This window comes from Ursus arctos, unplaced genomic scaffold, assembly GCF_023065955.2.
Source record: "Ursus arctos isolate Adak ecotype North America unplaced genomic scaffold, UrsArc2.0 scaffold_14, whole genome shotgun sequence".
Lineage (NCBI taxonomy): Eukaryota > Metazoa > Chordata > Mammalia > Carnivora > Ursidae > Ursus > Ursus arctos.
Genome location: NW_026622808.1, coordinates 4,978,045 through 5,003,834, shown reverse-complemented (window position 1 = coordinate 5,003,834; position 25,790 = coordinate 4,978,045). Strand labels below are relative to the sequence as shown.

The 25,790-nt window shown below is 42.5% G+C and overlaps 1 long non-coding RNA gene across 2 annotated transcripts in view; it reads right to left on the bottom strand.

The window, feature by feature from the left end:
* LOC113271231 (uncharacterized) overlaps positions 1-25,790 on the bottom strand; it is a 251,948-nt gene that overhangs the window by 11,999 nt on the left and 214,159 nt on the right. The window contains exon 5 of one of the 2 annotated variants that reach the window (XR_008959024.1): positions 6,396-6,999. The exons of the other annotated variant lie outside the window; for it this stretch is intronic. This is a non-coding gene — a long non-coding RNA (uncharacterized LOC113271231). Of the gene's footprint in view, positions 1-6,395; positions 7,000-25,790 lie in introns of those variants that run through there. 2 annotated transcript variants of the gene reach the window in all.

The window sequence follows — 25,790 nt, the reverse complement described above, 5'->3', positions numbered from 1 at the left end:
GTTGGTTAAGCAGCCAACTGGGTTCAGCTCAGGTCCTGATCTCAGGGTCATGAGCTCAGATCCCATGTTGGTCTCCACAGCCAGCATGGAGTCCATGCAAAATTCTCTCCCTCTGCCCCTTCTGCTTGTGCTCTCTCTCTTTAAAATAAATAAGTAAATCTTAAAAAAATATATATATATATTATATATATATATATAAAATTACAACCCTCACAATATGGAGTAGACATCACAGATCATTTTAAAAAGGGAGAAAGAATCAACTAGAGGGTTTGTGAATGATAAATTTTATTACAAAAATCAAAAGCTCGGTTATATGGACCAAAAGCAGCATGGATACAGATAAAAAAGAATAAATTCACAAGCTCATAGAGTGGACCAAAAACTTGATCTGATGTTCAGCACAAAGAAAGAAAAAGATAATTATGAAATAAAAATTAAAACATGCTGGATAGAAGGGTAGAGAGAAAGGGATATGGAAAGTAGTGAGAGATAAAAGCAATACTAGAATTAAGAGCTCATTAAATGTTGAGCAGGACTGAATGAAAAAGGTCCATCACCTTGTACATTATGGCAAAATTTCATTAAAATAAGAATTTTTTTTAAAAGATTTTATTTATTTATTTGACAGAGAGAGAGACAGCCAGCGAGAGAGGGAACACAAGCAGGGGGAGTGGGAGAGGAAGAAGCAGGCTCCTAGCAGAGGAGCCTGATGTGGGGCTCCATCCCAGAACGCTAGGGTCGTGCCCTGAGCCAAAGGCAGACGCTTAACGACTGTGCCACCCAGGTGCCCCTAAAATAAGAATTTTAAAGAGAAGTAGAGAGAGAGAGGAAAAAACCAAGGATATCTACAAGGAACAAAAAATGGATGACTACCAATGCTTTTATCAGCAACACTGCATTTAAAAAATAAAAAATAAATACAAAAACCTTGGTAAACTAGGAACAGAGGAAACTTCATTCACTCACTAAAGTTATTCCCAGAAACCTATAGCAAACATGATACTTTAATAGTGAAACACTTAAATTATTCCTTCTGCAGCTTCTCAGTTTTATTTTTCAATTTCAAATGTGTCATAAAGATGTCTCCAAGCTAAATTGAAATCCGCCTATATAAACATTTTGAGTGGTTGCGTAGTATTTCATTTGACTCATGGACATATTCTAATCTATTTAATCAGCCCCTCTCTAATGGGGATTCAGTGTTTCTAATTTATAATCGATACAGTGTGCTTCAGTGAATTGTAGTTGAAATTTCCCACATCCTCTCTAACTCTGATCGGAGGTTATCGATATCTTTAATCTTGACTAAATTCATGATTGGAAAGTAAATCTTGTGGGTTTTTAAAAAAAAAAGATTTATTTATTTATTTGAGAGAGAGAGAGAGAGTATGCACGGACACCCAAGTGCATAAGTGGGGGGAGGAGCAGAGGGAGAGAATCTTCAAGCAGACTCCCCCCTGAGCAGGGAGCCAGATGCAGGGCTTGATCCCACCACCCATGAGACCATGACCTGAGCCAAAACCAAGAGTCAGACACTTAACCAACTGAACCACCCAGGCGCCCCAATCTTGTAGGTTTTTAAGTATTCTTTGAAAGCGCTAGTGAAGCCAAAGATGGTTCTATGTTTATTCACTCAGCAAGTAGTTTCTACCACGTGCCATGGATGTTCTCTGCACTTGGCATGTGTCCATTCCTGAAACAGTCATGATTCATTGCCCTCATGCATTCTGTGCATTTTTCTTTTATGAGCTACTTACAAATCTGCTCTATCTTGTTCCTTTTGATGTTTAGAAACTATGCATTAGGATTTTAAAATAATTTAATTAAATTATTATTTAATTATTGTCACACTTACAAAAATGTTACTGTTCTGTGTATGTTTCAGCTTTTATCGGTCTTTTGTTGCAGCTCGAGAAAGTTTTGATTTTATGGAGGCACATCTTTCAATGTCTCCCTATAGTTTTCGATCTACTTTTCCTAGGATAATAGAAATAGTCACATTTTCTTCTGTAATTATTAAGCTTTTAACTTTAAAAGGTATCCAATAATGTACAGAACAGATTTATTTGTTGGCTAGACCTGATCTAACGACCATGTAGATCATGAATGATGGTGGGTCCGTTGTTCGGTAATGAGACAGCGTTTTTCCCTCTGACGGGGTATGTTTCACTCCTGCATCAAACTCTGCCTGTGTGAAAAAATGGTGCTGTCCACAGGACAGCGTCAAACCACTTAAACCAAAATGCTCCTCTTGGAAGCCAAGTTGCTGCGTGGGGAATACGGTCTAAAATCCCTAACAGACTCGTTGACCCTGCACTTTGACTACAGCTCCCTGAATATGGTATGTCCGCTCCCCTAGAGCCCTCAAGGCATCAAACGTTGCCTGAATCGCGTTTCTTCCCCACATTTACTTGGATGACGCTTATTGTCCCTCAGAGCTCAGCTCAAAGCCATTACCCTGAGAAGTAAGCAACCGGTTTTACCTATTGGACCACCTACTAAACGCAAGACCTTCTTTGATCACCTTCTTTGCCCCACTCCCCGCCAAGACAGGTGAGGTGTCACCTGAATGGCGCCTGGATCACCCATCACACCAAATTACAATGGCCTTGTCACTTGACTGTAACAACTGGTAGGTAGGAAGCACCTTGTTTTGTCTGCTAGGGCATCCCCAGCTTCTGGCATTTACACCAAAGCGAATAAGGTGAAAACAGGAAGCCAATGAGAATCAGGAGAAAGTATGAGACAATTTCATTTCCTGGAGAGTGAGCAAGGCCCATCCTTCAGACACCTGTGCTACGGGTGGCTTTGAAAGAATCCTCGCTCTGACGTAAGAAGAACTTGTTCCAACTCCTGGCACCATCAGGTTCTCTATGATCTTAGACAAACAAACTTTCTCAACTCCAGTTTCCTTCTCTAGTAATTGGCATAATGTCTACAGTCCCCAAATCTCAGGGTAATATCTTTTTTTTTTTTTTAAAGATTTTATTTATTTATTCAACAGAGATAGAGACAGCCAGCGAGAGAGGGAACACAAGCAGGGGGAGTGGGAGAGGAAGAAGCAGGCTCTTAGCGGAGGAGCCTGATGTGGGGCTCGATCCCATAACGCCGGGATCATGCCCTGAGCCGAAGGCAGACGCTTAACTGCTGTGCCACCCAGGCGCCCCTCAGGGTAATATCTTGAGCTTTTATTATGTGCCATTCATTGAGATGATTTCTTTAATTAAATTACCTAGTGTATCTTCACACCCCACAGTGGAGGGACTACCATTCTCACTAATAAACTAGAGAATTTAAGGATGTTGGGCCCAAACGAGGAAGTTGAATAAGTCTAGTAAGAGTACTTATAGGTTATATAGCGAAACTTAAAGAGGTTAATGAATCCACTCAGTTCACACGTCATTGAAAACAGCAGAGCCGTGATTCTGACCCAGGACTGGCCGAAACCTAAGCACATCGCTTAACCGTTATGTAAGGTTTACTCTAGTTGGGACCAGGCCATCCCAAGTGGATGGGCTCTGTACACTGTCAAGCCCGGGGCAGGAACTGGCGATGAGGAACAACTCATCTGCAGCACAAAGAAGGCAATGCTGTATCTGGTTGTGTGTTTGCCTTGGGGTGGAATGAATGCCTGGGATTGCAGGTCTGATCCAAGTTCAATGTGTCTGGCCCGAGGTTATTTTTGATTCAAGGCCACTGTGTCCTGGTTTCTATCAACACTGAAATAAACACCATGCTGCAATCTGCACCTTTTATTAATGGTGTGACTCACTTAATGAGGGCTTTGCTGACTCACATCAATCTTCCTTCTAGAAGAGGCCCATCAAAGAATTGTCGACAGCAGCCAGCCTGGATCCACTCCGCATCAGCGTTTGGCGCGTCCAGACGGCCTGCCAGCACCTTCTCCCCACAGAAGACGGGAAAGAGTGAAACCTCAAGACATGATCAGCACAAACACACATACACACACGTTTTAAAGCCTCTTTTATTGGCTTTCTCTGGATATTGTTCTTTATGTATTTATTTATTTAGTTTCTGGCAGCCAAATAGCCATGGATGGATTCCTCTTAAACCTGATCATAAAATATTCTCCAAATGGGCAAAGGCACTAATCAAAACTGTGAAAGGAAAGGTTCAAATAAGGGAAGAAATAAGTGAGACGTGGGGGATTTTTTTTTTTTTTTCAGTGCAAAGTTCCTCTAATTTTGCATTCCAGGCTGACTCACAAAGGAAGGGAAGAGCCGCCTCCACAACATGGGTTTCAGTGTAGCCCGAATCACAGAATGGTGGTGGCGTCAAGATGGCGGCGTCAAGATGGCGGCATGGGTTCCCCAGACGCCATTAATCTGACGTTCTGTCTCTATCCCATCGCACACCGGCCATTTGTTCTTGAAGAATTGCTTTGTGCTTGCCATGAGAACAAAAGCCCTTACCCAGCTACTAGTTCTTAGGTCTAGTTGTTGCCACTGTCCACATAGAGTTCTTGGAAAGCAGTCCAGGCCAGACCGAAGTTTTTGTGGATTCCTTTCGGAACAGCCCGTGCTTCTTGTTTTATGTGAGAGGTGGCTTGCTGCGCCTTATCCTCCTTGTCTTGCCCATGAGTAACACGCTTAGGCTGGGAGCTTGGAAATAACAATAGCACCTTGGGGACCGGCTTCCTTCCCCCTCCCACCATTGCTGCTCTGAATGAACTGACCCAGGAAACCTAAAAGCAGAAAAGCAGTCATTCTAAGCATCACAGTCAAGGGGAGGGTGCTATTGAAATGTGAGAATATAAACTAGATATAAGGGAAGGACAGCCTGGGCAGAATTGTAGGACGTCTTCCTCAGAAGGCAGTTTGGGCCTCGTTAGAAACATCTAGGGAAACCTTTCTGCCCCTTTAGAATTGTTGTTGCTTCTGGGTTGGGCGAGGCTGGAGGCAAGGGGACGCTGAAAAGCTCAAAGGGAATGCTTCATTTAAAGGACTCTCCCTGGCCGGTATAGATGGGTAGAACTGCAGAGCTTTTGAGTGGCTCAGAGTGCAGGGTCTCCACACACCAAGCGTTATCACTCCAGTCTCCCGCGTGCTTGGTCACAGCACCTGGGACGAAGTCATGTAGAATTCCATTGGCCTGGCAGCCAGAATACCTGGGCATGAAGCCAGGGGCCAGCCAAGGCAATGGAGGCAGGATAAAGGATTATCCTCCATTGCAGTGGGCAGTGGCCACCAGTCACACACAGCAGGTGGCAAGATGCAGAAAAGAAAAGCTGCAGAGAGGAGTGACCCTACCAGGACTGCAGTGTCTGAAGCACAGAGTGTGTCTGGCTATTCAGCTTCTGAACTGGTAACCGTCCACCCAGGTTTAGATCGGAGAGAAAGATGCTGTGGAAAGGGGACAGATATGAGACCTAGACACTATTCAAACAGGATGAAAATAAGGGAAGGAGAATAGTGCACTCCAGGGGTAGAGGAAGAATTGGAGAAAATGGTAGGAAACAGTCAGGATGTTGGTGTGTTGGTTGCCTCTTGCTGTTCTCCCCAGAAGACAGACGAACTTTGGCCCACAGCTAGCCGGGCTGCGAGCCGGAGGGAACACGACTCTTCAGGAAACACGACTCTTCTAGGAGAAGCGTTTTCTGCCTGTGGTCTTCAGTCTAAGCTGAGAGTTTGGGAACCCGGAGGTTTGCAGGAATGAAAACAAAACAATTTCCACTAGAAACTAAACAAAAGCAGTTTTAAGGAGTAACCTGAGATCTGGACTTAGTAAGAGATAAAACTCTGGCCCCAAATCCCTTTTGAAATACCTTCTATTAAGGGTTCTGGCCAGATGACATGTCCCAGTCTGGTGGGAATGGGCAGGTTATCCAGGATCACCCCAAAGCCTGTTTTTTCAAACCACTTCAAGGTCATCAGCCTTAACTGGAGAGAAGGGCTGGGCAGAGCAGGGGCCAGTAGGTAAAAGACCTGGGGAAAAGCTATAGGGACGAGATCTTTGGTGGTGATAACTTGTACATGGAACCAATTGGGAGCAAGTAGACAGGACTCCTACTAAGTTGTTGAAGGAATTGTGTCCAAAGAGATGACTAGCTTGGCTACAAATGCCAGAAACTTTTCAACTTCTAAGCAACTCCAAGACCCTCAAACACAAGAAGAGACCGCCCCCAAACCCACCATGGGTGTGACCACAGAGAACAATGAGCAAGGAGCAGAGGCTGAGGCTATGACATGGGACACTGGGCGACCTGCCAGCTGCCAAGAAGGAGGGTCTTTGCTACTCTTGTTCTGACTTGGGTCATTGTCATAGGTCCAATTGAGGAAAGGGAGAGAATTGGAAAGACACAGAAGTCACTGACCGGTGACTTTTTCTCCTCCAAAAATATGTTTTTATTTTATTTTAATTTTCACATTTCTTCTTCCTTGGCGTAGATTAGTATGGGAAGGACAGAACACCTGTGGTTGAAACAATAAATGACTGACCCATGGGGAGCCACACCAGACCTGAGGGACAGGGTTGTGCATCATTTAGGAATCGGGGGAGGCGGGTGGGATGCACTAACTGGGGAGGACTTGGGACCATGTTCCCATGGGAGAGGAGGATGTCATATGTGTGGGGAAAACAGCCCATGGATATTTGGGTGGCCAAAAGGCAGGCTTGGAAAAGCCAGCCAGTTGATCCCAGTATTTATCCTCCACTTTCTCAGAAATAAATCTTTAGCTGAGCACATGGCTACTTGGAACGAAGACTCTATTTCACAGCCTCCCTTGCATTGTAACCACATAATTAAATCCTGGCCAATGGGACGTAAGCCAATGTGGTAGATGCAACTTCTGGGAAATCTCCGTAGAGGGAGGGGCCATGCTCATCTTCGGGCTTTCCTCTTCCATGCTGGATGCAATGAAGACAAGATGGATGATGTTGGAACAGCCATTCCGTTTCTTGGGAATAGACGCAATGACATGGCGGGCAGAACTGGGGTTCCCGACTACTTTGTGACACTGAACTTCCAGAGCATGTCTGGACACGAAAGAAAAATTAAACTCTAAATTTGTAAAAGCCATGATTTTTTTTCCTGGTTCTTGCAAACTTAATACAACTATAATACATGTATATAGCCAAAAATTACTCAAAATATTCCAATCAATGAGTAGATGAATCAAAATAGAGTTTGCACCTATGAAAATCCAGCGTGGAAGAGCAGATGCTAAGCTCCAAGACCAGTAAAGTAGAAACTAAAGTCTAAATCATTCCAAAAGTAAGGCAGTAAAAGTAATTATTAAATACAAAGTTTTTTGATACAAGTGATAATAATTTGAACATTTCAAAGGGTATATTAGATCCTTGTTATCATGACTGTTCCTAAGGACTTACCATGTGCCAAGCACTGTTCTAAATGCTTATATGCATTATCTCATTTAATTTCCACAGTAACCCTATGATGCTCTTATTATACCCGCATTAGAGATGGGGCAATTTAGACATAGAGAACGTCAATCCTTTGATCACTGCTATACTCTGTCAACCCAAACCCAGGAGATGGCAGAATAAAGTATTAAATGAGTGTTAATTTCTTCATTTAAAAAAAATTTTAATTCCCATGTAGTTAACATAACAGTGTTATATTAGTTTCAGGTGTACAAAATAGTGACTCAACAATTCACGACAAGTGCACTCCTGGATACCCACCACGTATTCCCCCATGCCCCCACCCACCTCCCCTCTGGTGACCATCACTGTAGTTATGAGTCTTTTTCTTGGTTTGTCTCCCATCCCCCCTCCCTTCATTTTATTTTTTAACTGGTGCAGCCACTGTAGAAGACGGTATGGAGATGCCTTAAAAAATTAAAAATAGAACTACCCTCCGATCCAGGAATTGCACTAATAGGTATTTACCCAAAGAATACAAAAATATTAATTAGAAAGGACTCATGCATCCCTATGTTTATTACAGCATTATCTACCATAGCCAAACTATGGAAGAAGCCCAAGTGTCCAGAGGCTGATGAATGGATAAAGACATATACATATACATACATACACATATATACATATATACATAATGGAATATTACTCAGCCATAAAAAAATGAAATATTGCCATTTGCAACAACACGAATGGAGCCAAAGGGTATAATGCTAAGCAAAATAAGCTATTCAGAGAAAGACAAACACCATATGATTTCACTAATTTCTTTATTTTACATAAAGACAACTCACGAATATTGTGTTTCTGTTATTGCCAGTTAGGTTCTCAATAACAATTGAGCCAAAGAGAACATAACTCTTCTGAGTCACTAGAAGGAAAGCAATTTATGAAAAAGAATAGCAGCCCATAAAACAACAACAAAAAAAATTAAAAGTAAAGAAAAAATAAGAGGGCATTTAAATTACATAAAACTAGGTCACAGAAATAAAATAAAAATAACTCTCATCATGTTAAATATAAATGATTAAATTCCTCTATTGAAGCATAAAGTCCTATAAGTTGAGGCAAAATATGAAATGTAAAAGTGAAATCAATACACCGCAAAAGAAGGACCAGAAACTAGCCCAGATATTTAGTATATGTTAAAAGAGACATTTTAAGTCGATAGATAGGTGATGTAACTCACCAGGTGATAGCTTGTCACTGAAAGAATTGTCATCCTATATCAAAATAAAGTCTAAGTGAATTTGTAGGTGAAAATATTTAAAAAGCAACTTAAAAACTGGGAAAGCAGGGGCGCCTGGGTGGCACAGCGGTTAAGCGTCTGCCTTAGGCTCAGGGCGTGATCCCGGCGTTATGGGATCGAGCCCCACATCAGGCTCCTCTGCTATGAGCCTGCTTCTTCCTCTCCCACTCCCCCTGCTTGTGTTCCCTTTCTCGCTGGCTGTCTCTATCTCTGTCAAATAAATAAATAAAAAATCTTTAAAAAAAAAAACTGGGAAAGCAATTGCTATATAATTTAGAACAAAGATAATCTTTATATATGCATAAGAGTCAAGGCATAATCAAAAAGATAAATAATACAACGTGACCATTAAAAAAATATGAGTCACAAAACACTATAAACCAGATGAAACTGGAAAAAAATGTGCAATGGCAGGAAAAAAGATTAAACTCATAATATATAAAGAGTTCTAAAAAATCAATAACATATAATCAAACATCTAAAATAAAGAAAAAGAACATGAATAGACAAGGTAGAAAAGAAGAATTACACATGGCCAATAAATATATTTTAGAGTATTATGTAACTCAAAATCTCAGCAATTTTGATTGATAATTATGAAAAAGCAAAAGATTTCCTATGTTGACAAAGGTGGGGGAAAGCCCGTACCTGTATTGCACTTCTTTTGGCATAAATTGGTCCAACTTTTGAAAAGTATTTTGGCAATATGTATCAAACCTTTAAAATGTTCACTCATTTTTACCTAGAAATATCGCTTCTCATAATTTATATTTTTTGAAATAATTGGACATAGGATTTAACTATAAGGATTTTCATACAGTATTTGATAATACGAAAAAATAGGAAGCAACCCAACATTTCAAAATGAGTAACATAGTCAATAAAAACTATAATGTCATTAAAAATGTTTACAAATAGTGAGAAAAAATTATGTGTGTGTGTGTGTGTGCGTGTGTAACCACAAAACCATGCCATAAACCACAATTCATGGCAGCCACTAAAAATTGCAAACAGTGATTATCTCTGTGTGTGGAATTATGGGCAATTTATTTTCTTTTATAGTTTTCTGTGTTTTTAAATTTTTTCTCTGTGTAATATTTTTATAACAGGAATACTTGTGTTGCTCTAAGTATTCAATTAATAAGGATTTTGAAATGTTCTTTAAGAGCCTATCCAGCTCAGGGACGCCTGGGTGGCTCTGTCGATTAAGCGCCTGCCTTCGGCTCAGGTCATGATTCCGGAGTCCTGGGATCGAGCCCCACATCCCGTTCCCAGAGCAGGGGGGAGCCTGCTTCTCCCTCACCCTCTGCTGCTCCCCCTGCTATGCTCTTTCTCTCAAATAAATAAATAAAATCTTAAAAAAAAAAAAAAGTCTATCTGCTCTTAAAATCAAGATGAAGTCCTTCTACGTGTCCTAAAACGAGTTAATTATCTTCATCCCCAAAGCCTGTTCCTTCCTTAATGTTTCTTTCTTGGGACCAGCAAGCTAGGGATGGCCCTAGACTCCACTCCTGACCTTGCCCTTCCAAACCTAAAAGACATGCAGTCTGTCTGTTTCACCTCGCCCGAAATCTGACACCTTTCTCTGCATCGCAGTCTATATAATTATAATAAACTCACTGATGGGGGGTTGGAAATACCCGGATGTGAAGCTGTCGCTTCCTACAACCCCTTAGATAAAGCCCCCCCCCCCACCCCGCCCCGGCCCTCAGGCTAAATGGCAACTTCCAGCTCTCTGCTTTCCAGCTGGCTTCCCACCACCAGCTGTGCCCCGGTAGTCAGTCATCACGAGGCACGGGATCTCAGAACCGAAAAGGACCTGAAGATTTTCTGGCCCGGTCCCTACATTTTGCCTGAAGATAAAGGGAAGGTGAGAGATGCAAGGGGACTGACTGCCCAACAGCACAGACCCGCATCCGGGCGAGGCGTGGCCTCGAGCGGGGTCTCGGATCCTGAGCCTGCCTGCTTCCCCGACTGTCCTCACCATCCTCCAGCTCGCCGCATTCATTCCAAAGGGTTCTTCTCAAGTCGCTGCCAGGCACTCGCAGAAGGAAGGCCCTGGCAGGATTGGGGGGCGGGGGAAGGTGCAGGCTCTGGCTTTTAGCTGAACTTGCAACGTGGCTACAGCTGAACCATAAAGCAATTTGGTCTTGGCTGCCCCTTCTTTTAATTCAAATTTGCGAAGTAAAGTAATAAAGTATAACAGAAGCTTCCTTTGATTTAAGGCTGCCAGGGGAGAGCCTTGAGTTAGATGGAGTTGTTTATTTAAATAAATGAATGGAACTTTAACAGAACAGCTAATAAACAAAGCCTCCACAAGGTCATGCCAGGCTCCCTGGGACCCGAGGTGTTGGGTCTGAAATCCAGCCAAAGAGGCCAAGGCCTCACATTGGCCTCACAGAAGTCTCCAGTGGTCTCCAGGCGTCCCCCCCCCCCCCGGGGGGGGGCCTGGGGTTTGGAATGCCTTCTGAGAAGCCACACCTGGGGGACAAGCAGCAAGGGGAGCTTTATTTTCCTCACCCTGGAAGGACCGACAGCCAGGGGACACGGGAAGCCAGCGCCCCACAGCCCCGAGGCTCTCAAGCTGCTTTACTGACCCCACAAACCCATTCTCCAAGGCTGCTGTAGTCTCCGTGAAGAGTAAGACTGTGACTCCAGTCACAGACCAGCTGACATTCAAATCGGAATTTTTTAACCCTTTTGGTTTGACTTACAGTTATATTCACGTACTGATGTGTTCTTGGCAAGCTGATCTTAGAACGGCTCCCTGCCCCACGAGGGGCTTTGCTTCCTGAAGTCTCGATTCCGACTGCCCCTTCCATGAAGAATCGTCCCTCACCTCCCCCACTCCTGTTATTTCAATGATCCAGTTGGGAAGCTATGTTCTGGGTGTCTTCCCCACGTCACAACCCAGGCCAGAGTGAACTTTCTCTCTTCTGCTTCTCTAAGGGACTTGCTTGGACCTCTGGCTTGCCTTCGTAATGCATTTTTAAAATATTGCATAGCTCTGGGCCCAGTTTCTTTCCCCTGTATGCTTTGCCCATAATCCGTGTTTGCTAGAAAGATGTGAAATCAGAAGACTAAGCATTGGTGGCCGAGTCTCATCCCAGAGAACATGTGGGAGGCCTGAACGTGTTGTCACATTACGGGGCCATTAGGACCCATCTCCACTCACAGAATGAGCTTTGGAATGATTTTGTTCTGGTTTTTGGCAAGACAGGCGCACCTCAGGGCTTCATTCCACTTCTCCTGCTGTTGAAAACGAGGTGGGGAGCCCCGGCTGACGTAACAAGTGCTTGTGACTTTGCTTTGCGGTGTTTTTACTAAAGCAGTTTTCCTAATATGCTGTTTACAGTCATTTCCCTTTCGCAGCTGGCCCCGAAGTGAAATGAAAACTAAAAAAAAATGATACCCAGGGGTTTATCAATTTTTCTCCCTTATAAACTGTTAGTGCCTCTCAGCGGGAGAAGTTCACAGTCCCCAATTTATGACTCCTTTCAGCAGGATTTGTCTGCCCGGCCTGACTCACGCCATGGAAAAAGCCCAGATCCCTCCGGCTCAGCCTGGTGCCCCCTTGCTGAGCCAGGCAACATCACTGTTGGGTCTGCGAAATGTTTGGGGGGTGGGGTGCAGCTCATGGAGGGTTAGAGCTATGCAGGGAGAAATGAGGACACCGTTCTGGGGTGGCTTGATGGGGATTCCAAAGGAGCGGAGAGACTTTGTTTCCTCCCCCCCCACATATTTCCTTAGGCTCCTCTCTAATTTTTCCAAAGAGAAAATCTTTGTGATGATACTTAGCATATGAGAAGAGCCTCCCAGCAGCACCAAAAATTCCAAGCTGGAGTAAAAAATCAAAAAAGAGCAGAGGCGTGGATAAACGGGAGAGGAAACTCAGAGGCAGAAAACAAAAGGCATGTGTTCATTGGATTTCTTCACTGATCCAAAGGGGCAGGAGACCACAGCTGAACCCCACCAGGTTGGCATGTGGGATGTGCCATGCTGGTGAGCCATTATCTCAAAGTTATGGTCAGTGACAGGAGGGGTGTGTGTGCGCAAGGGACCGCTTCGTCCTTCACCCAGGTTCTTTGTTAAACAATATAAGACCACATTTGTGCTTGGCTTTAACGGCACATCTTTTTCATCATTTAATATTTCACTTATTCATTCATTCACTCACTCAGAATGAGGGTCAGCTACAAGCTTGGTAAACAAGACAACAATCTCAGCTCTCCTGGAACTTTCCATCTAGAGGCAGACACGAGTTTAAGTAAATTATTCCACCAATGAGCTGTACAATAAAAGGGATGAAACCTAAACTCAGTTTACACAGCGCAGGTCAGAAGGACGGCCCTGGGGAGGTCCCCCTGAATCTGAGACCAAAAGAACGAAAAGACTGAGCCAGAAAAAGAGGTAAATAGAAAAACAAATGCTAAGTGGAGAAAGCAAGATGCTCAAAATCCTAAGACTGGAAGAAGCTTGTTGAGTTTGAGAAACAAAGAAAAGGCCAGGATGGCTAGAGCACATAAGCGAAGGGGAAAGTGGCTTGCTTGATTGAACCTTGAGGGGTTTACAGAGATAGATCACGTAACACCCCGTAGCTCATACTGAGGCTGACGAATGTTATCCTGCGGATGGTGGAAAGCTACTGGAAAGGCTACCGGAAGGCAAGACTTGATCAGATAATTGTATTAGGGCTCTCACTCCATCTGATCTATGGAAATGGATCCAGGGAAACAAAAGACCAGTAGGAAGTTAGCATGGTGGTCTTCGTGAGGATAAGTGGTCATTTGTTCTAGAATGCTAGCTTGGGCTAAGGTCACGGTGGCAGAGATGAAGAGTATGAAGATTCAAGATATGTTTTGGAATAGGACCTTGAAGACTGAGTATAATCTTCGTGGCTGGCTAGTGGCTGGGGTCTGAGTAGGCTCCTGGCACATGAGCAACCAGGCAGATGAGGCTTTTGCTTTCTCCAACCAGTACCTTACTTGTTACTTCCTCCAAACTAGTTGTGACGGAAGGGGGGGCATCAAGCTTCTTTCTCTCCAATCTTAGTCTCGGGCCACCATCTATCTCTCCACCATCTACCTCATGCCTGCCTCTCCTCTTACCAGTTGTGGGTCCTTGGCAAGTGTTTAGTTCCCAGAAGCTTTAGAATCCTCCTCCATAAAACGTGGGAAAGTTGAAAGAATTTGGTGAGATGAGATCTACAGAGCTCCTGGAACACAGAAGGAACTCAGCGAACGCAGGTTTATTTCCCCCTTCCTTCCCCTTCATACCTCTGCCCTCTGAGATTTTCAATTTGGTGATTTCCTTTTCCAACTCTGATCTGTCCCGCTCGCCCTTTCCTTCCCCATCCTACACAAATGTGCTCTTCCACCTCGTTCAGATAAATATTCGGTTATTGACTCCATCCATCTAGCTAATTCCACTTTCCACGTCCGTTCTCCTCAACTTTCAACACCCATTTTGACCTCATGCTTATTTACGACCTGCATTTACAACGACCTCCTGTTCCCTGGTGGTTGAAGCAGTAAAGTGGCTGAACTTGGGGACAGAGGTGTATTGCTTGGGAAGTAAAGAGATGTTGCAGGTCAAAGGCAGGGCAGACAGGGACATCGTCTGGGGCTGGAGCCGATTCAGAAGCAAAAAACCAGAGCCAGGCAAGCTGTTAGGTGAGTGGACGCAGACGCAACCTGACAGAGATAAGGGGTCTTGAAACAAAAGCAGAAACCTTCCCCAGACAGGAAACCTCTTGTTCCCTCCTCGTCACTCTTGTGGCCGGATCCAGTGATAGCCTTCCTCTCCAGCTTTGCCGAGTCCCAGAGTTCCGCGGGGCTGCCTGCGGTCACTACCACATGAGCAGCCCAGACAGGCGAGTTTTATGCAGCCATGCCGTCTGGCTTCTACCAGAGATAGCAGACCTGTACTCGGGAAGCCCTGGGAGTGCCTTCCCAGGGTTTAAAAATATATTTAAATTAAGGAGGAAGTTTAAGCTAGTTCTCCTCTAAAAGTCCTTCCGGTTCTGGGAGTTTTTCTGCTCCGCAGAATGACCTTGATTTCAATTCCTGTTAAACTTATTTACTGAATAGATGGTAAACACAGATGGTAAAATGAAATCAAACAGCGTGAAGGGACACGTGCCCAAAGCCTTAACTTACCTTCCTCAGAGGCAATTATCATAGTAAGTTTTGTAGGTATATGGGGAGTAATTTTTTGATAAACATTTAATTGTAAATAACTATTTACGAGCATAAGTAGCGGGGAGACTTTTCCCACCACTCACTTACCTTTCAATCATGAAGCTCCACACTTAACACTACACCTATGTGTAGAGTCAATCTCTTCTAATTTTGTGTCCCCACTGTGCTAAGTATGGACTCCGTCGTGGTGTCTATAATGTTTTCCTGCTTATGCACGTCTCACTGTCCATATTAAATTAATGATAAACAAAATAATAAGGTGGAAGGAAGAAACCATAAGGGTAGCCGCAGGAATTAATGATATAGAAAACAGCCACCAAAAACCAAGTCATAGCTGATCTATAAAACCAGAGTCCATTCTTTATAGAGACTAATGGAGTAGATAAATCATTGGTGGTTCTGACAAAGAGAAGAAGAGGGAGAAGGAGGAGAAGGAGAAGAAGAAAAAGCAGAAGGAGAAGGAGGAAAACCTAAGTAATATTGAAAGCAAGAACAGTAAGAGTATGATAATTACAGAGAAGACTTCTAAATTTTAAGAATATTTGTACCACTTTATGCCAACAAATTTGAAAATCTAGATAAAATGAATGATTTCTTGGGAAAATAGGAACTATTCTGCAGCATAACAGGAGATAGGAAATTTCTCAACTCAATCTGCAAAGACAGTGCATGGAAAAAAATGTTGGCCAGCTTCACATACATAGATGTAAATGTTCAAAGAAGTAAATTAGCAAGCAAATGCAACAGTTTGATAATAGAATGTCAAAATGGTTTATCTGATTTACCACTGGGCAACCCACTAATATAATCCATCAGATAGACTGCTTAAAAGAGAAAAAAATATAGACGTTCACCTTAAAAGGTGCCAAAGAGAAGATCTGATAAAATTCAATAGACTTCCTCACTAAAAAATACTTTCATAATATTCTTTTATTAGAATAAAATGCCCTTATTCTCTAAAATAGAGTTTACCAAATGCTACAGTAAAAATCCCACATATTTGTGAAATATTAGAAGCAGTCTTACTAATTGGGAACAAAACAAAGATTTCTATTATCATTGCCACTAAAAATATTTGCCAATGCAATGAAACAAGAAAAAAGAAGAGTTTTAACTATTGCAAAGGAAGGCACCAAATGCCTATTTTTCATAATTATCAATAAAGAAAGTCTAAGAAGAGCCATTTAAAAATTATTATAAATAAGGTGGTTCAACAAAGGGTCAAATAGAAAACAACATAACAAAAACATTTTTACTTATATATAAGAAAGTAAAAAAATATAATGGTACTAAGGCAAATATGTATATATCATTACAAGTTGCAAGATGTTAACCCATTTTATCCTCATAACAATCCTAGGAGTTGGATATCATTATTGCTACCATTTCACAGAGGGAGAAGGAAGCCACAGAAGGGGGAAGCAACTTGTCCATGCAGCGCCATGATATCAACCAAGGGAGTCTGGTTGCATTTTCCATGCTCTGAAAATTACATTCAGAGTAAAGAACCTCTTGAAAAATTTTCTAAAGAATACAAGAAGCATTTCTGGCAGATTGGCAAATGTATTTCCATTGGATAAAGTCAAATAATGGCGATGATTGAAGGATTCAGATTCTCCCTTACACTGTCACTTGAACTATGAGAGATGAGAGAACTGATGAAACCCTCTTGAAGGCAATTTGTTCGTATCTATTAAAATTGAAAATAAACTAGGCATTTGTGCTAAAGAAATCTTTCAGTATAAGAATACTTACTGCAGAATTGTTGGAAATAGCATGAAATAGACAACTAAATGTCCATCAGTAGGAGAGCCTTGAAATATAGGATGCTCTTCCTTTTTTAAAAAAAAGATTTTATTTATTTATTTGACAGAGAGAGACAGCCAGTGAGAGAGGGAACACAAGCAGGGGGAGTGGGAGAGGAAGAAGCAGGCTCCTAGCAGAGGAGCCTGACGTGGGGCTCGATCCCATAACGCCGGGATCACGCCCTGAGCCGAAGGCAGATGCTTAACGACTGCGCCACCCAGGCGCCCCCTAGGATGCTCTTTCTTATAAAATATGATACAGCTGTCAAAAAGTGTATTGAAATAGAAAAAAATTACAAAGACAGATTTTTCAAGGGACACAACAAACTACAGAACAATAATCACAGGGGCGCCTGGGTGACTCAGTCAGTTATGTCTGCCTTTGCTCAGGTCATGATCTCGAGATCCTGGGATTGAGCCCGGTGCTGGGCTCTCTGCTCAGCAGGGGGTCTGCTTCTCCTTCTTCCTCCGCCCCACCTTCCCATGCTCTCTCTCTCTCTCTCTCAAATAAATGAATAAAATCTTAAAAAAAAAAAAAAGAACAATGCACACAGAATGATCCCCACTGTGTTTTTTAAAGGCATAATATATAGAGACACATGTGGGGCACAGAAATGGGACTGAGAGAAGATGGGCCAATCTGTTGGCAGAAATGACTCCTGAGAAGAGGACAGGGAGAAGGACGGGAGTGAAAAACCTTCAGGGTTTTCTCTATATGACTCTGCATCCGTTGAATCTCATATAAGAGGAATATATTTTAAAATTTCGATGTGGTGTTGAAAAGGACAAATATTTTAAAATAAAAAATGAAATATTATTTTCAAAATCAGAACCAAGGAAAGGGAACATTTTTTTTTTTTTTTTTTTTGGATAAAGAATACAAGTATTTGCATCTTTTTGAGGGTTTTTTTGGTTTTTGTTTTTTTGTTTTTTTAAAGATTTTATTTATTTATTTGACAGAGAAAGAAACAGCGAGAGAGGGAACACCAGCAGGGGAAGTGGGAGAGGGAGAAGCAGGGTTTCTGCTGAGCAGGGAGCCCTACGCAGGGCTTGATCCCAGGACCCTGGGATCATGACCTAAGCCGAAGGCAGACGCTTAAAGACTGAGCCACCCAGTCGCCCCAGTTTTTGTTTGTTTGATTTTGTTTTGCAAAAGGACTGACAATTTTGATGAGAAGAGTGTTTGGAAATGCTCATTCCTCTGAACACTTCTACCAACACTTAGCAAGGTGAGAGAGAGACAAATTCTGCAGGATGAGAATGAATAAGGAAAATAACAGAAACCCTGGGAATGCAAGGAATTTGCCTGGTCCTATGAGAATGCTGAGTTGTGTTTGTTTCATCTTGGGAAGGAAGGTTCACAGGAGCTGTTTATTAAGAGTTGTTTTTGAGAATGGCATTAGCTGAGTGAATGGCCCTACTCTAGAGAAGACTTTCAATGCCCTTTCTCAGAAGGCAATGGAAACCTGAAAGCATAAGACTGTGTTTATTTTTGGGGAAAACACTGGGGTTCAAGACTGGTTGGTTTAAACACCATGCTATCCATGGCTGGTAGAAAGAGCTCCGGAAAACCCTCCCTCCACCCCCATATTCAGTAATAGCAGCTGCAGGTCAAAGCAGAGGATGGCAGTTAGTGCTCAGGAGGGGGTAATGGTGTCAGTAAGAAAAAAAAATTAAGGCAAAAGATCAGGAAATGAGCACTGTTGCTTATGGTTAATAAAGCTGGCACTGGAAATGTTTGCCTTAGTATGAATCCTGGCTGCACAACTCAAAAGCTCTGAGACCTTGGGCAAATTGCCTACGTTTTCTTTTCCTTTTCCTTCCCTTTAAAATGGTGGTGCAATGATTTTCTCAAAGGTTTGTTGTGAGTAATAAATGAAATAATCTTGTACTGCACTTAGCACGGGGTTCAGAACATAGTAAGTATTCAATACATGTTAGATATTAGTAATAATAATATTATGACCATAGGGACTGGGGAAACAACAATCACACTCCTTTAGGAATTTGGTCTCTAACTCATGGTTGGTTTTGCTTCTTGGCAGAACATGTTCCAGGGCTCATGAAGGGGTGCATGGCTCTTGGGGGTAGCCTGGAAAATACCTGCCAGCTGGGGACACAGTCTACAGCTGTACTATCCAGTAGCCATTGGTTCGTGTGGCTATAGACAGCCCGAAATGTGGTTAGTCCAAAGTGAAAAGTGCTGGAAGCAGAAAGCAGTACTCTAGATTTGAAGACTTAATATGAAAAAAAAAAAAAGTAAAATAAATCATTAATACTTTTCATGTTGATTACATGTTGAAATGATCATGCATGAAATATAGTGGCTTAAATAAAATATATTGTTAAAACTACATTCATCTCTTTCATTTGACCTTCTTTAGGGGGCTACCAGGAAGTTTTAAGTTACATTTCTGTTGGATAATGCTTGGCTGCATTCTGTTTGTCCTGTTCAGTGTGTATTTACCATTCCCCAAATGCTTGCTTTGAGTTTCTGGGAAGGTAGTGAGGAGAAATTCTTTTCTCCATTACTAAGATAGAGAAACTGAGAATTGAAGTGATTTGCCCAAAAATGTTCTCAGTGTTAACACAGGCCTGTGTGGAAAAAAAAGAATTCACACAGAATGGAAGCCTTCATAGTAAAAGGCAGTTTTCCTCCTCTCCCCAGTGTCACACTCTACAAAGGCAAATCCTTTTTTTTTTTTTTTTTAAGATTTATTTATTCATTTGAGAGACAGGTGAGGGGGTAGGAGCAGAGGGAGAGAGAGAATCTCAAGCAGACTCCATGCTGAGCGCGAAGCCCAACCCGGGGCTTGATCCCAGGACCCTGAGATCACAACCTGAGCCGAAACCAAGAGTCGGACATTTAACCAACTGTGTCACCGAGGCACCCCAACTCTGAACATTTTTGCTCAAGATTCCTTTCCAGTGCAGCTTCCTCCCTTCACTAGAACAACTTCTCATCCAGGAAAGAGATATTGACCCAGAGAGTCAGTCAATGATCTAAGCACAGTCTGCAGCTTATTACAAGAATTTAGGCTTGTTACCAGAAAGAAATAAGAATTCTTGAGGAAGTAAGGAGTGTGTGACTTTAGTCATCTTTTTTCCATAATTGGATCTTTTACAGGTATAGTAGTTGCCCTAGTTTGCAGCATGAAAAAATCCAAGTATGAATGCCTTTCCTTGTATCAGGATTCTCCCAACTTTTGAATCAGGGCTTCTTCTTGGAACAGGATGTAGCCTCCTGAAGTGTATCCGTTTATCAAAAGTAAAGAGAACCAAAGACCACATAGAGCCTATAATCTTAATTATGAGAAAGTTTATGTCAGAGGTTGGTAAGCTTTATCTGTAAAAAGCCAGATAGTAAATGTTTCAGGCTTTTGAGAATATATGGTCTCTATCACAACTAATCAACTCTGCCTGTTGTTGGACAAAAGCAGTCCTAAAAATACAGAAATGAATGGGTACAGTTGTGTTCCAATAAAACTTTATTTACAAAAACAGGTGGAGGGCCAGTTTTGCCCAATGGCTGTAGTTTGCCAACTCTAGGATTCTAGCTGCTTTCTAGCTGAAACCACATCCAAATCACAAAGAGCCAACAAATTTGCACGTGAGGAGGAAATACATATTAACGGCGAGCAGTAATATCCGTAAACAACAGTAAGACAGGACTATTTAGGACAAAGGAAGGCAGGCTAATTGAAAGAAGATGCCTGTTTTGTATAAATCAGTGTTAATAGTGGGATAGCGGCCCCCCCCGGGGGGGGGGAGGGCATCACGGTTTACCTTGGGATGTTGGGTAGAGAAAGGAAAAGAAAAGTAGCCAGAGGAGGCTGTTAAGGCTGGTGTAGGTTTTTCTCCTCCACAATGGAGAACACCTGTACATTTTTAACAGTGATGAGAGGTTGGTAGAGAAAATGATTAAGTCACTAGGGAAACAGGAGGACCTGGTATTAGGAAGGGGTAGAAAGGTTTGCCTGGACAAGAAGGAACGATGTTTCTTACTTTAATAGAAGAATGAGAATTGAGTTGGGTTCTCAGATATGATTTGTTTCTCCATTTCCCATTCTTTCATGATCTGTTGCTCTGTGCCCTTCTCCTGGATCACCTCCAGCCTTGCATCAGAGCTTAGTTGGATATTAGTTAGCCTTTCTTTCCTGAGGGAAGAGAACTTACGTCAGTCATCTTCCCAACTTCGTATTTACTCATATGATGCATCCAAAGAGACTGCGCCTGATATTATTTTCACTAGGTCTGCAGACTGGAGACAAGGAAGTGTGTGTGTCCTAGAAGGTATTACAGGGCTACAAGGCTGCTCTATGACCAAGCCTTGGTTTTAGATTGCATTAAAAACCATCTCAGTTTAAGAGGTCTCCTGGCAAAATGCTGGCCTACCATGTGAGTGGATGAGCATGAAATATGGCAGGCAGCAGTTATCCTTTCTGAGCGCCTGCAATCAAAGGATAAATGAACATGACTGATTTTCCCGAATAAAGCTGGGTTTGCATTTAAGATAAATGGCCAGGCAAGGTAAGGTTTGATGATGAATGAATTGGGATTAGCATCGCAAGCGTGATGGAGAAAGGCTTTCTATTCCTGATACTTAAAATCATTACTCTTGGTTAACATCTGCCACAATTAATCACTCCACCCCTGTGTTTGCTCAGGGTACTTTGTTTGGGTCTCAATCTGAGCCCTGATTTTCATCTACCTTCTATCATCCATAGATGTATAAAAGCCTGTCTTTCCAGTGGACTGTGAGTCCCTGGAGAGCAGGCACTGTTTTAACTAATTTTGTATCATAGTAGAAACTCCAGAATTTCTATAGCGCAGTGCTTTGGGGGATGGCAATTTAAGGCAAGACAGTGTTAGAGTCTGTGGGCTGGGCTTGCACTGCATTTTCACTGAGACTTTGTATTTCTTTAGGTAGCTTTTGGGGTAGGTGATGGAAGAATAGTAAATCTCTGGTAAGCCACCCCTTGGTACCAAAAGATTCCCTAAAATGCCTTGTACATACATGGTTGACTTGAATGTATTGATATGTTATCAGAAATGCTTTAAAGGTTAAGGGCACAAAGGAAATGTTTTTTTACCCAGCACATCTTTCTCCTATGGAGACTTGCTTCACATTCTTTGAAGGCATATTTTGATGAGTTCTGACACCCATGTCCTTGTAAGGCCAGCGGCTTCTATTTACAAGTGGCGGCCTTTGGGGTTGCTGAGTGTAGGTATGTAATTTAGCCCTGGGAGCTCAGACATAACTGAGTCACTCAGCACAATAGAGAGAAGAGGTCTGGAGGGGCAAGAGTGACAGCTTGAGGAAAGCCAACTTGAACCAGCCAGGATGCACAATACAGAGCAAGGCAGAAGGGAAGAATTCCTATACCCCCTACACACACACACACACACACACACACACACACACACACACACACACATGTCCTCTGGTGGCACAGTTGAAAATGGATTTTGGAGAGCAGAAATATCTCAAGGGCACTTAAATGTGTATCCTGTGAAGTGTATGCCGCAGGCATAGTGACCTGAACTATGAAGATTTGTGATCCCCAGTGTGAAAGGGCAGAGTTAATACAGAGCAGAAGCTACCCAACCAGACCCCTTGCATCTGGGTGGGTCCATATGGTCAGTTCTTGCCAATAAAACGTGAGTGAACTGAGGTGTGACCCCTGGGGATGACATGGTTAAATATTGGTGTTCTAGGTCAGGGGTTGGCAATTTTTTTTGGGGGGGAGTAAAGGGTAGATAATAAATATCTATAGGTTTTCAGGCTGTAAAGTCTCTGCTACAACTACTCAGGTCTGCCATTTTAGCAAAAATCAGCCATGGAAAATAGGTAAACAAGCATGGCTGTGTTCCAATAAAACTTTATTTATGAACATTGAAATGGAATCTCATAGAATTTCCACATGTCCTTCACTGTTGTTCTTCTTTTGATTTTTTTTAAGCCAGTGAAAAATGTAAAAACCATCCTAGCGCGAAGGCCATACAAAAGCTGGCTGTGGGTGAGATTTGCCCTATGAGCTTTGGTTTGCCATGCCTGCTCTCACATGACCTCATGTGCCCTGGATTCAGGTGATCCGTTAGAAGGCTTTGAGGTCCCAGGAAACAGTGGAGTGCCAAGATGGAGAGAAACACCCAGACGAGGTCCTCAAGTTAGCTGCCCAAGTAGGAATGTCTTTGGGTGGGTAAGAAATAAACCTTTATTTTGTTAAGCCACAAAGATTTGACTTATGTTTGTTACAGCTAATGTTTGTTACAGGAACTAATGTTGTTTATCTTAATAACTTCCCTCTTCTCCCTTTTTGCTTCAATGAAAGATTCAAGAACTTCTACATTGTTCACTAGGCTTTGGGAGGCTTGAAGGGGCAAACAAGAGGACAGCAGATATCTAGGCTACATGATAGCCTGTGGTAGTTATTTTCTTTGAGTCAATATCAATTCCTTTCTCCCTCTTTCAAAGGAGGAGCCTTCCCCTTGCACAAGTGGGTCTCTCTTTCTCACACACCTTTAATCCCTTTGCTTTTAGTTGTTTTTTTCCTCCTGCTTTCAAAAAATGCTATGATCTTGCCCATCCTTTGAAGTAAAAACAGAAAAATCTGTTTCATTGAATCCTAACTTCTCAAGCTTCTGACTTCTCTTTCTCTTTTTTTGAATAGGCTCCATATTTTTAGAGCAGTTTTGGGTTCATAGCAAAATTGGATGGAAGACAGAGATTTCCTATATATCCTCTGCCTACCGCCTGCCCCTGCCCATGCACAGCCTCCCACATTATCGACATCCCCCACCACAATGGTGCATTTGTTATAACAGATGAACTTACACCGGCCCATCGTGCTCACCCAGAATCCACAGTTTACATTAGGGCTCATTCTTAGTGTTGTACATTCTATGAGTCTGGACAAATACATCCATTCTTTTAATATTATACAGAGCATTTTCACTACCCTAAAAGACCTCTGTCCTCTACATATTCACCCCTCCCTTCCCTTTAACTCTTTTTTTTATTGACTTTTTATTATATTATGTTAGTCACCATACAGTACATCCCTGGTTTCTGATGTAAAGTTCGATGATTCATTAGTTGCGTATAACACCCAGTGCACCATGCAATATGTGCCCTCCTTACTACCCATCACCGGTCTATCCCATTCCCCCACCCCCCTCCCCTCTGAGGCCCTCAGTTTGTTTCTCATAGTCCATAGTCTCTCATGCTTCATTCCCCCTTGATTACCCCCCCTTTCTTTATCCCTTTCTTCCGCTACCGATCATCCTAGTTCTTATGTTCCATAGATGAGAGAAATCATATGATAATTGTCTTTCTCTGCTTGACTTATTTCACTTAGCATTATCTCCTCCAGTGCCGTCCATGTTGCAGCAAATGTTGAGAACTCGTTCTTTCTGATAGCTGAGTAATATTCCATTGTATATATGGACCACAACTTCTTAATGCAGTCATCTGTTGAAGGGCATCTCAGTTCCTTCCACGATTTAGCTATTGTGGACAATGCAGCTATGAACATTGGGGTGCATATGGCCCTTCTCTTCACTACGTCTGTATCTTTGGGGTAAACACCCAGTAGTGCAAGGCTGGGTCATAGGGTAGCTCAATTTTTAACTTTTTAAGGGACCTCCACACTGTTTTCCAGAGTGGCTGTACCAACTTGCATTCCCACCAACAATGTAGGAGGGATCCCCTTTCTCCACATCCTCTCCAACAATTGTTGTTTCTTGCCTTGTCTATTTTTGCCATTCTAACTGGCATAAGGTGGTATCTCAGTGTGGTTTTGATTTGAATTTCTCTGATGGCTAATGATTTTGAACATTCTTTCATGTGTCTGTTAGCCATTTGTATGTCTTCATTGGAAAAGTGTCTGTTCATATCTTCTGCCCATTTTTTTATTTGTTTATTTGTTTCTCATGTATTGAGTTTGAGAAGTTCTTTGTAGATCTTGGACACCAGTCTTTTATCTGTAGCATCATTTGCAAATATCTTCTCCCATTCCGTGGGCTGCCTCTTAGTTTTTTTGACTATTTCCTTGGCTGTGCAGAAGCTTTTTATCTTGATGAAGTCCCACAAGTTCATTTTATCTTTTGTTTCTCTTGCCTTTGGAGATGTGTCATGAAAAAGGTTGCTTTGGCTGATGTCGTAGAAGTTGCTGCCTATGTTCTCCTCTAGAATTTTGATGGATTCCTGTCTCACATCGAGGTCTTTCATCCATTTGGAGTTTCTTTTTTTTTTTTTTTTTTTAAGATTTTATTTATTTATGTGACAGAGAGACAGCCAGCGAGAGAGGGAACACAGCAGGGGGAGTGGGAGAGGAAGAAGCAGGCTCACAGTGGAGGAGCCCGATGTGGGACTCGATCCCAGTACGCCGGGATCACGCCCTGAGCCGAAGGCAGACGCTTTAACGACTGCGCTACCCAGGCGCCCCTCATTTGGAGTTTCTTTTTGTGTATGGTGTGAGAGATTGGTCAAGTTTCATTCTTTTGCATGTAGCTATCCTTTAACTCTTGGAAACTACTGATCTTTCTACTGTCTCCATAGTTTTGCCTTTTCCAGAATGCCAGATATTCAGAATCATACAGTATGCAGCTTTTTCAGATTGGCTTTCTTCACTTAGTGATGCACATTTAACTTTCCTCCATGTCTGTTCATGGTTTGATAGTACATTTCCTTTCAGGGCTGAATAATGTTCTGCTGTCAGGATGGACCACAGTGTACTCCACTTACCCACTGAACAACATTCTGTACTGTTACCTTTTGCAGTCAGGTGTCCGTCCATTTGTACTACGATAACAGCTCCTCAGGGTACCAATGATTTCTCCTGGGCAAACCAGTGGTCTTGTCTAAGCCTTTTTTTTTTTTTTAAGATTTTATTTATTTATTTATTTGAGAGAGGGAGAGAGAGAGCATTAGCGGGGGGTGGGGAGGGGCAGGGGCAGAGGGAGAAACAGACTCTGCGCTGAGCAGGAAGCCCGATGCAGGGCTCGATCCCAGGACCCTGGGATCATGACCTGAGTGAGCTGAGGCAGACGCTTAACCGAGTGAGGCACCCAGGCATCCCTCTTAAGTCTTGATCCATCCTAACTCCTGCAGTCCTTGACATCTCAGAG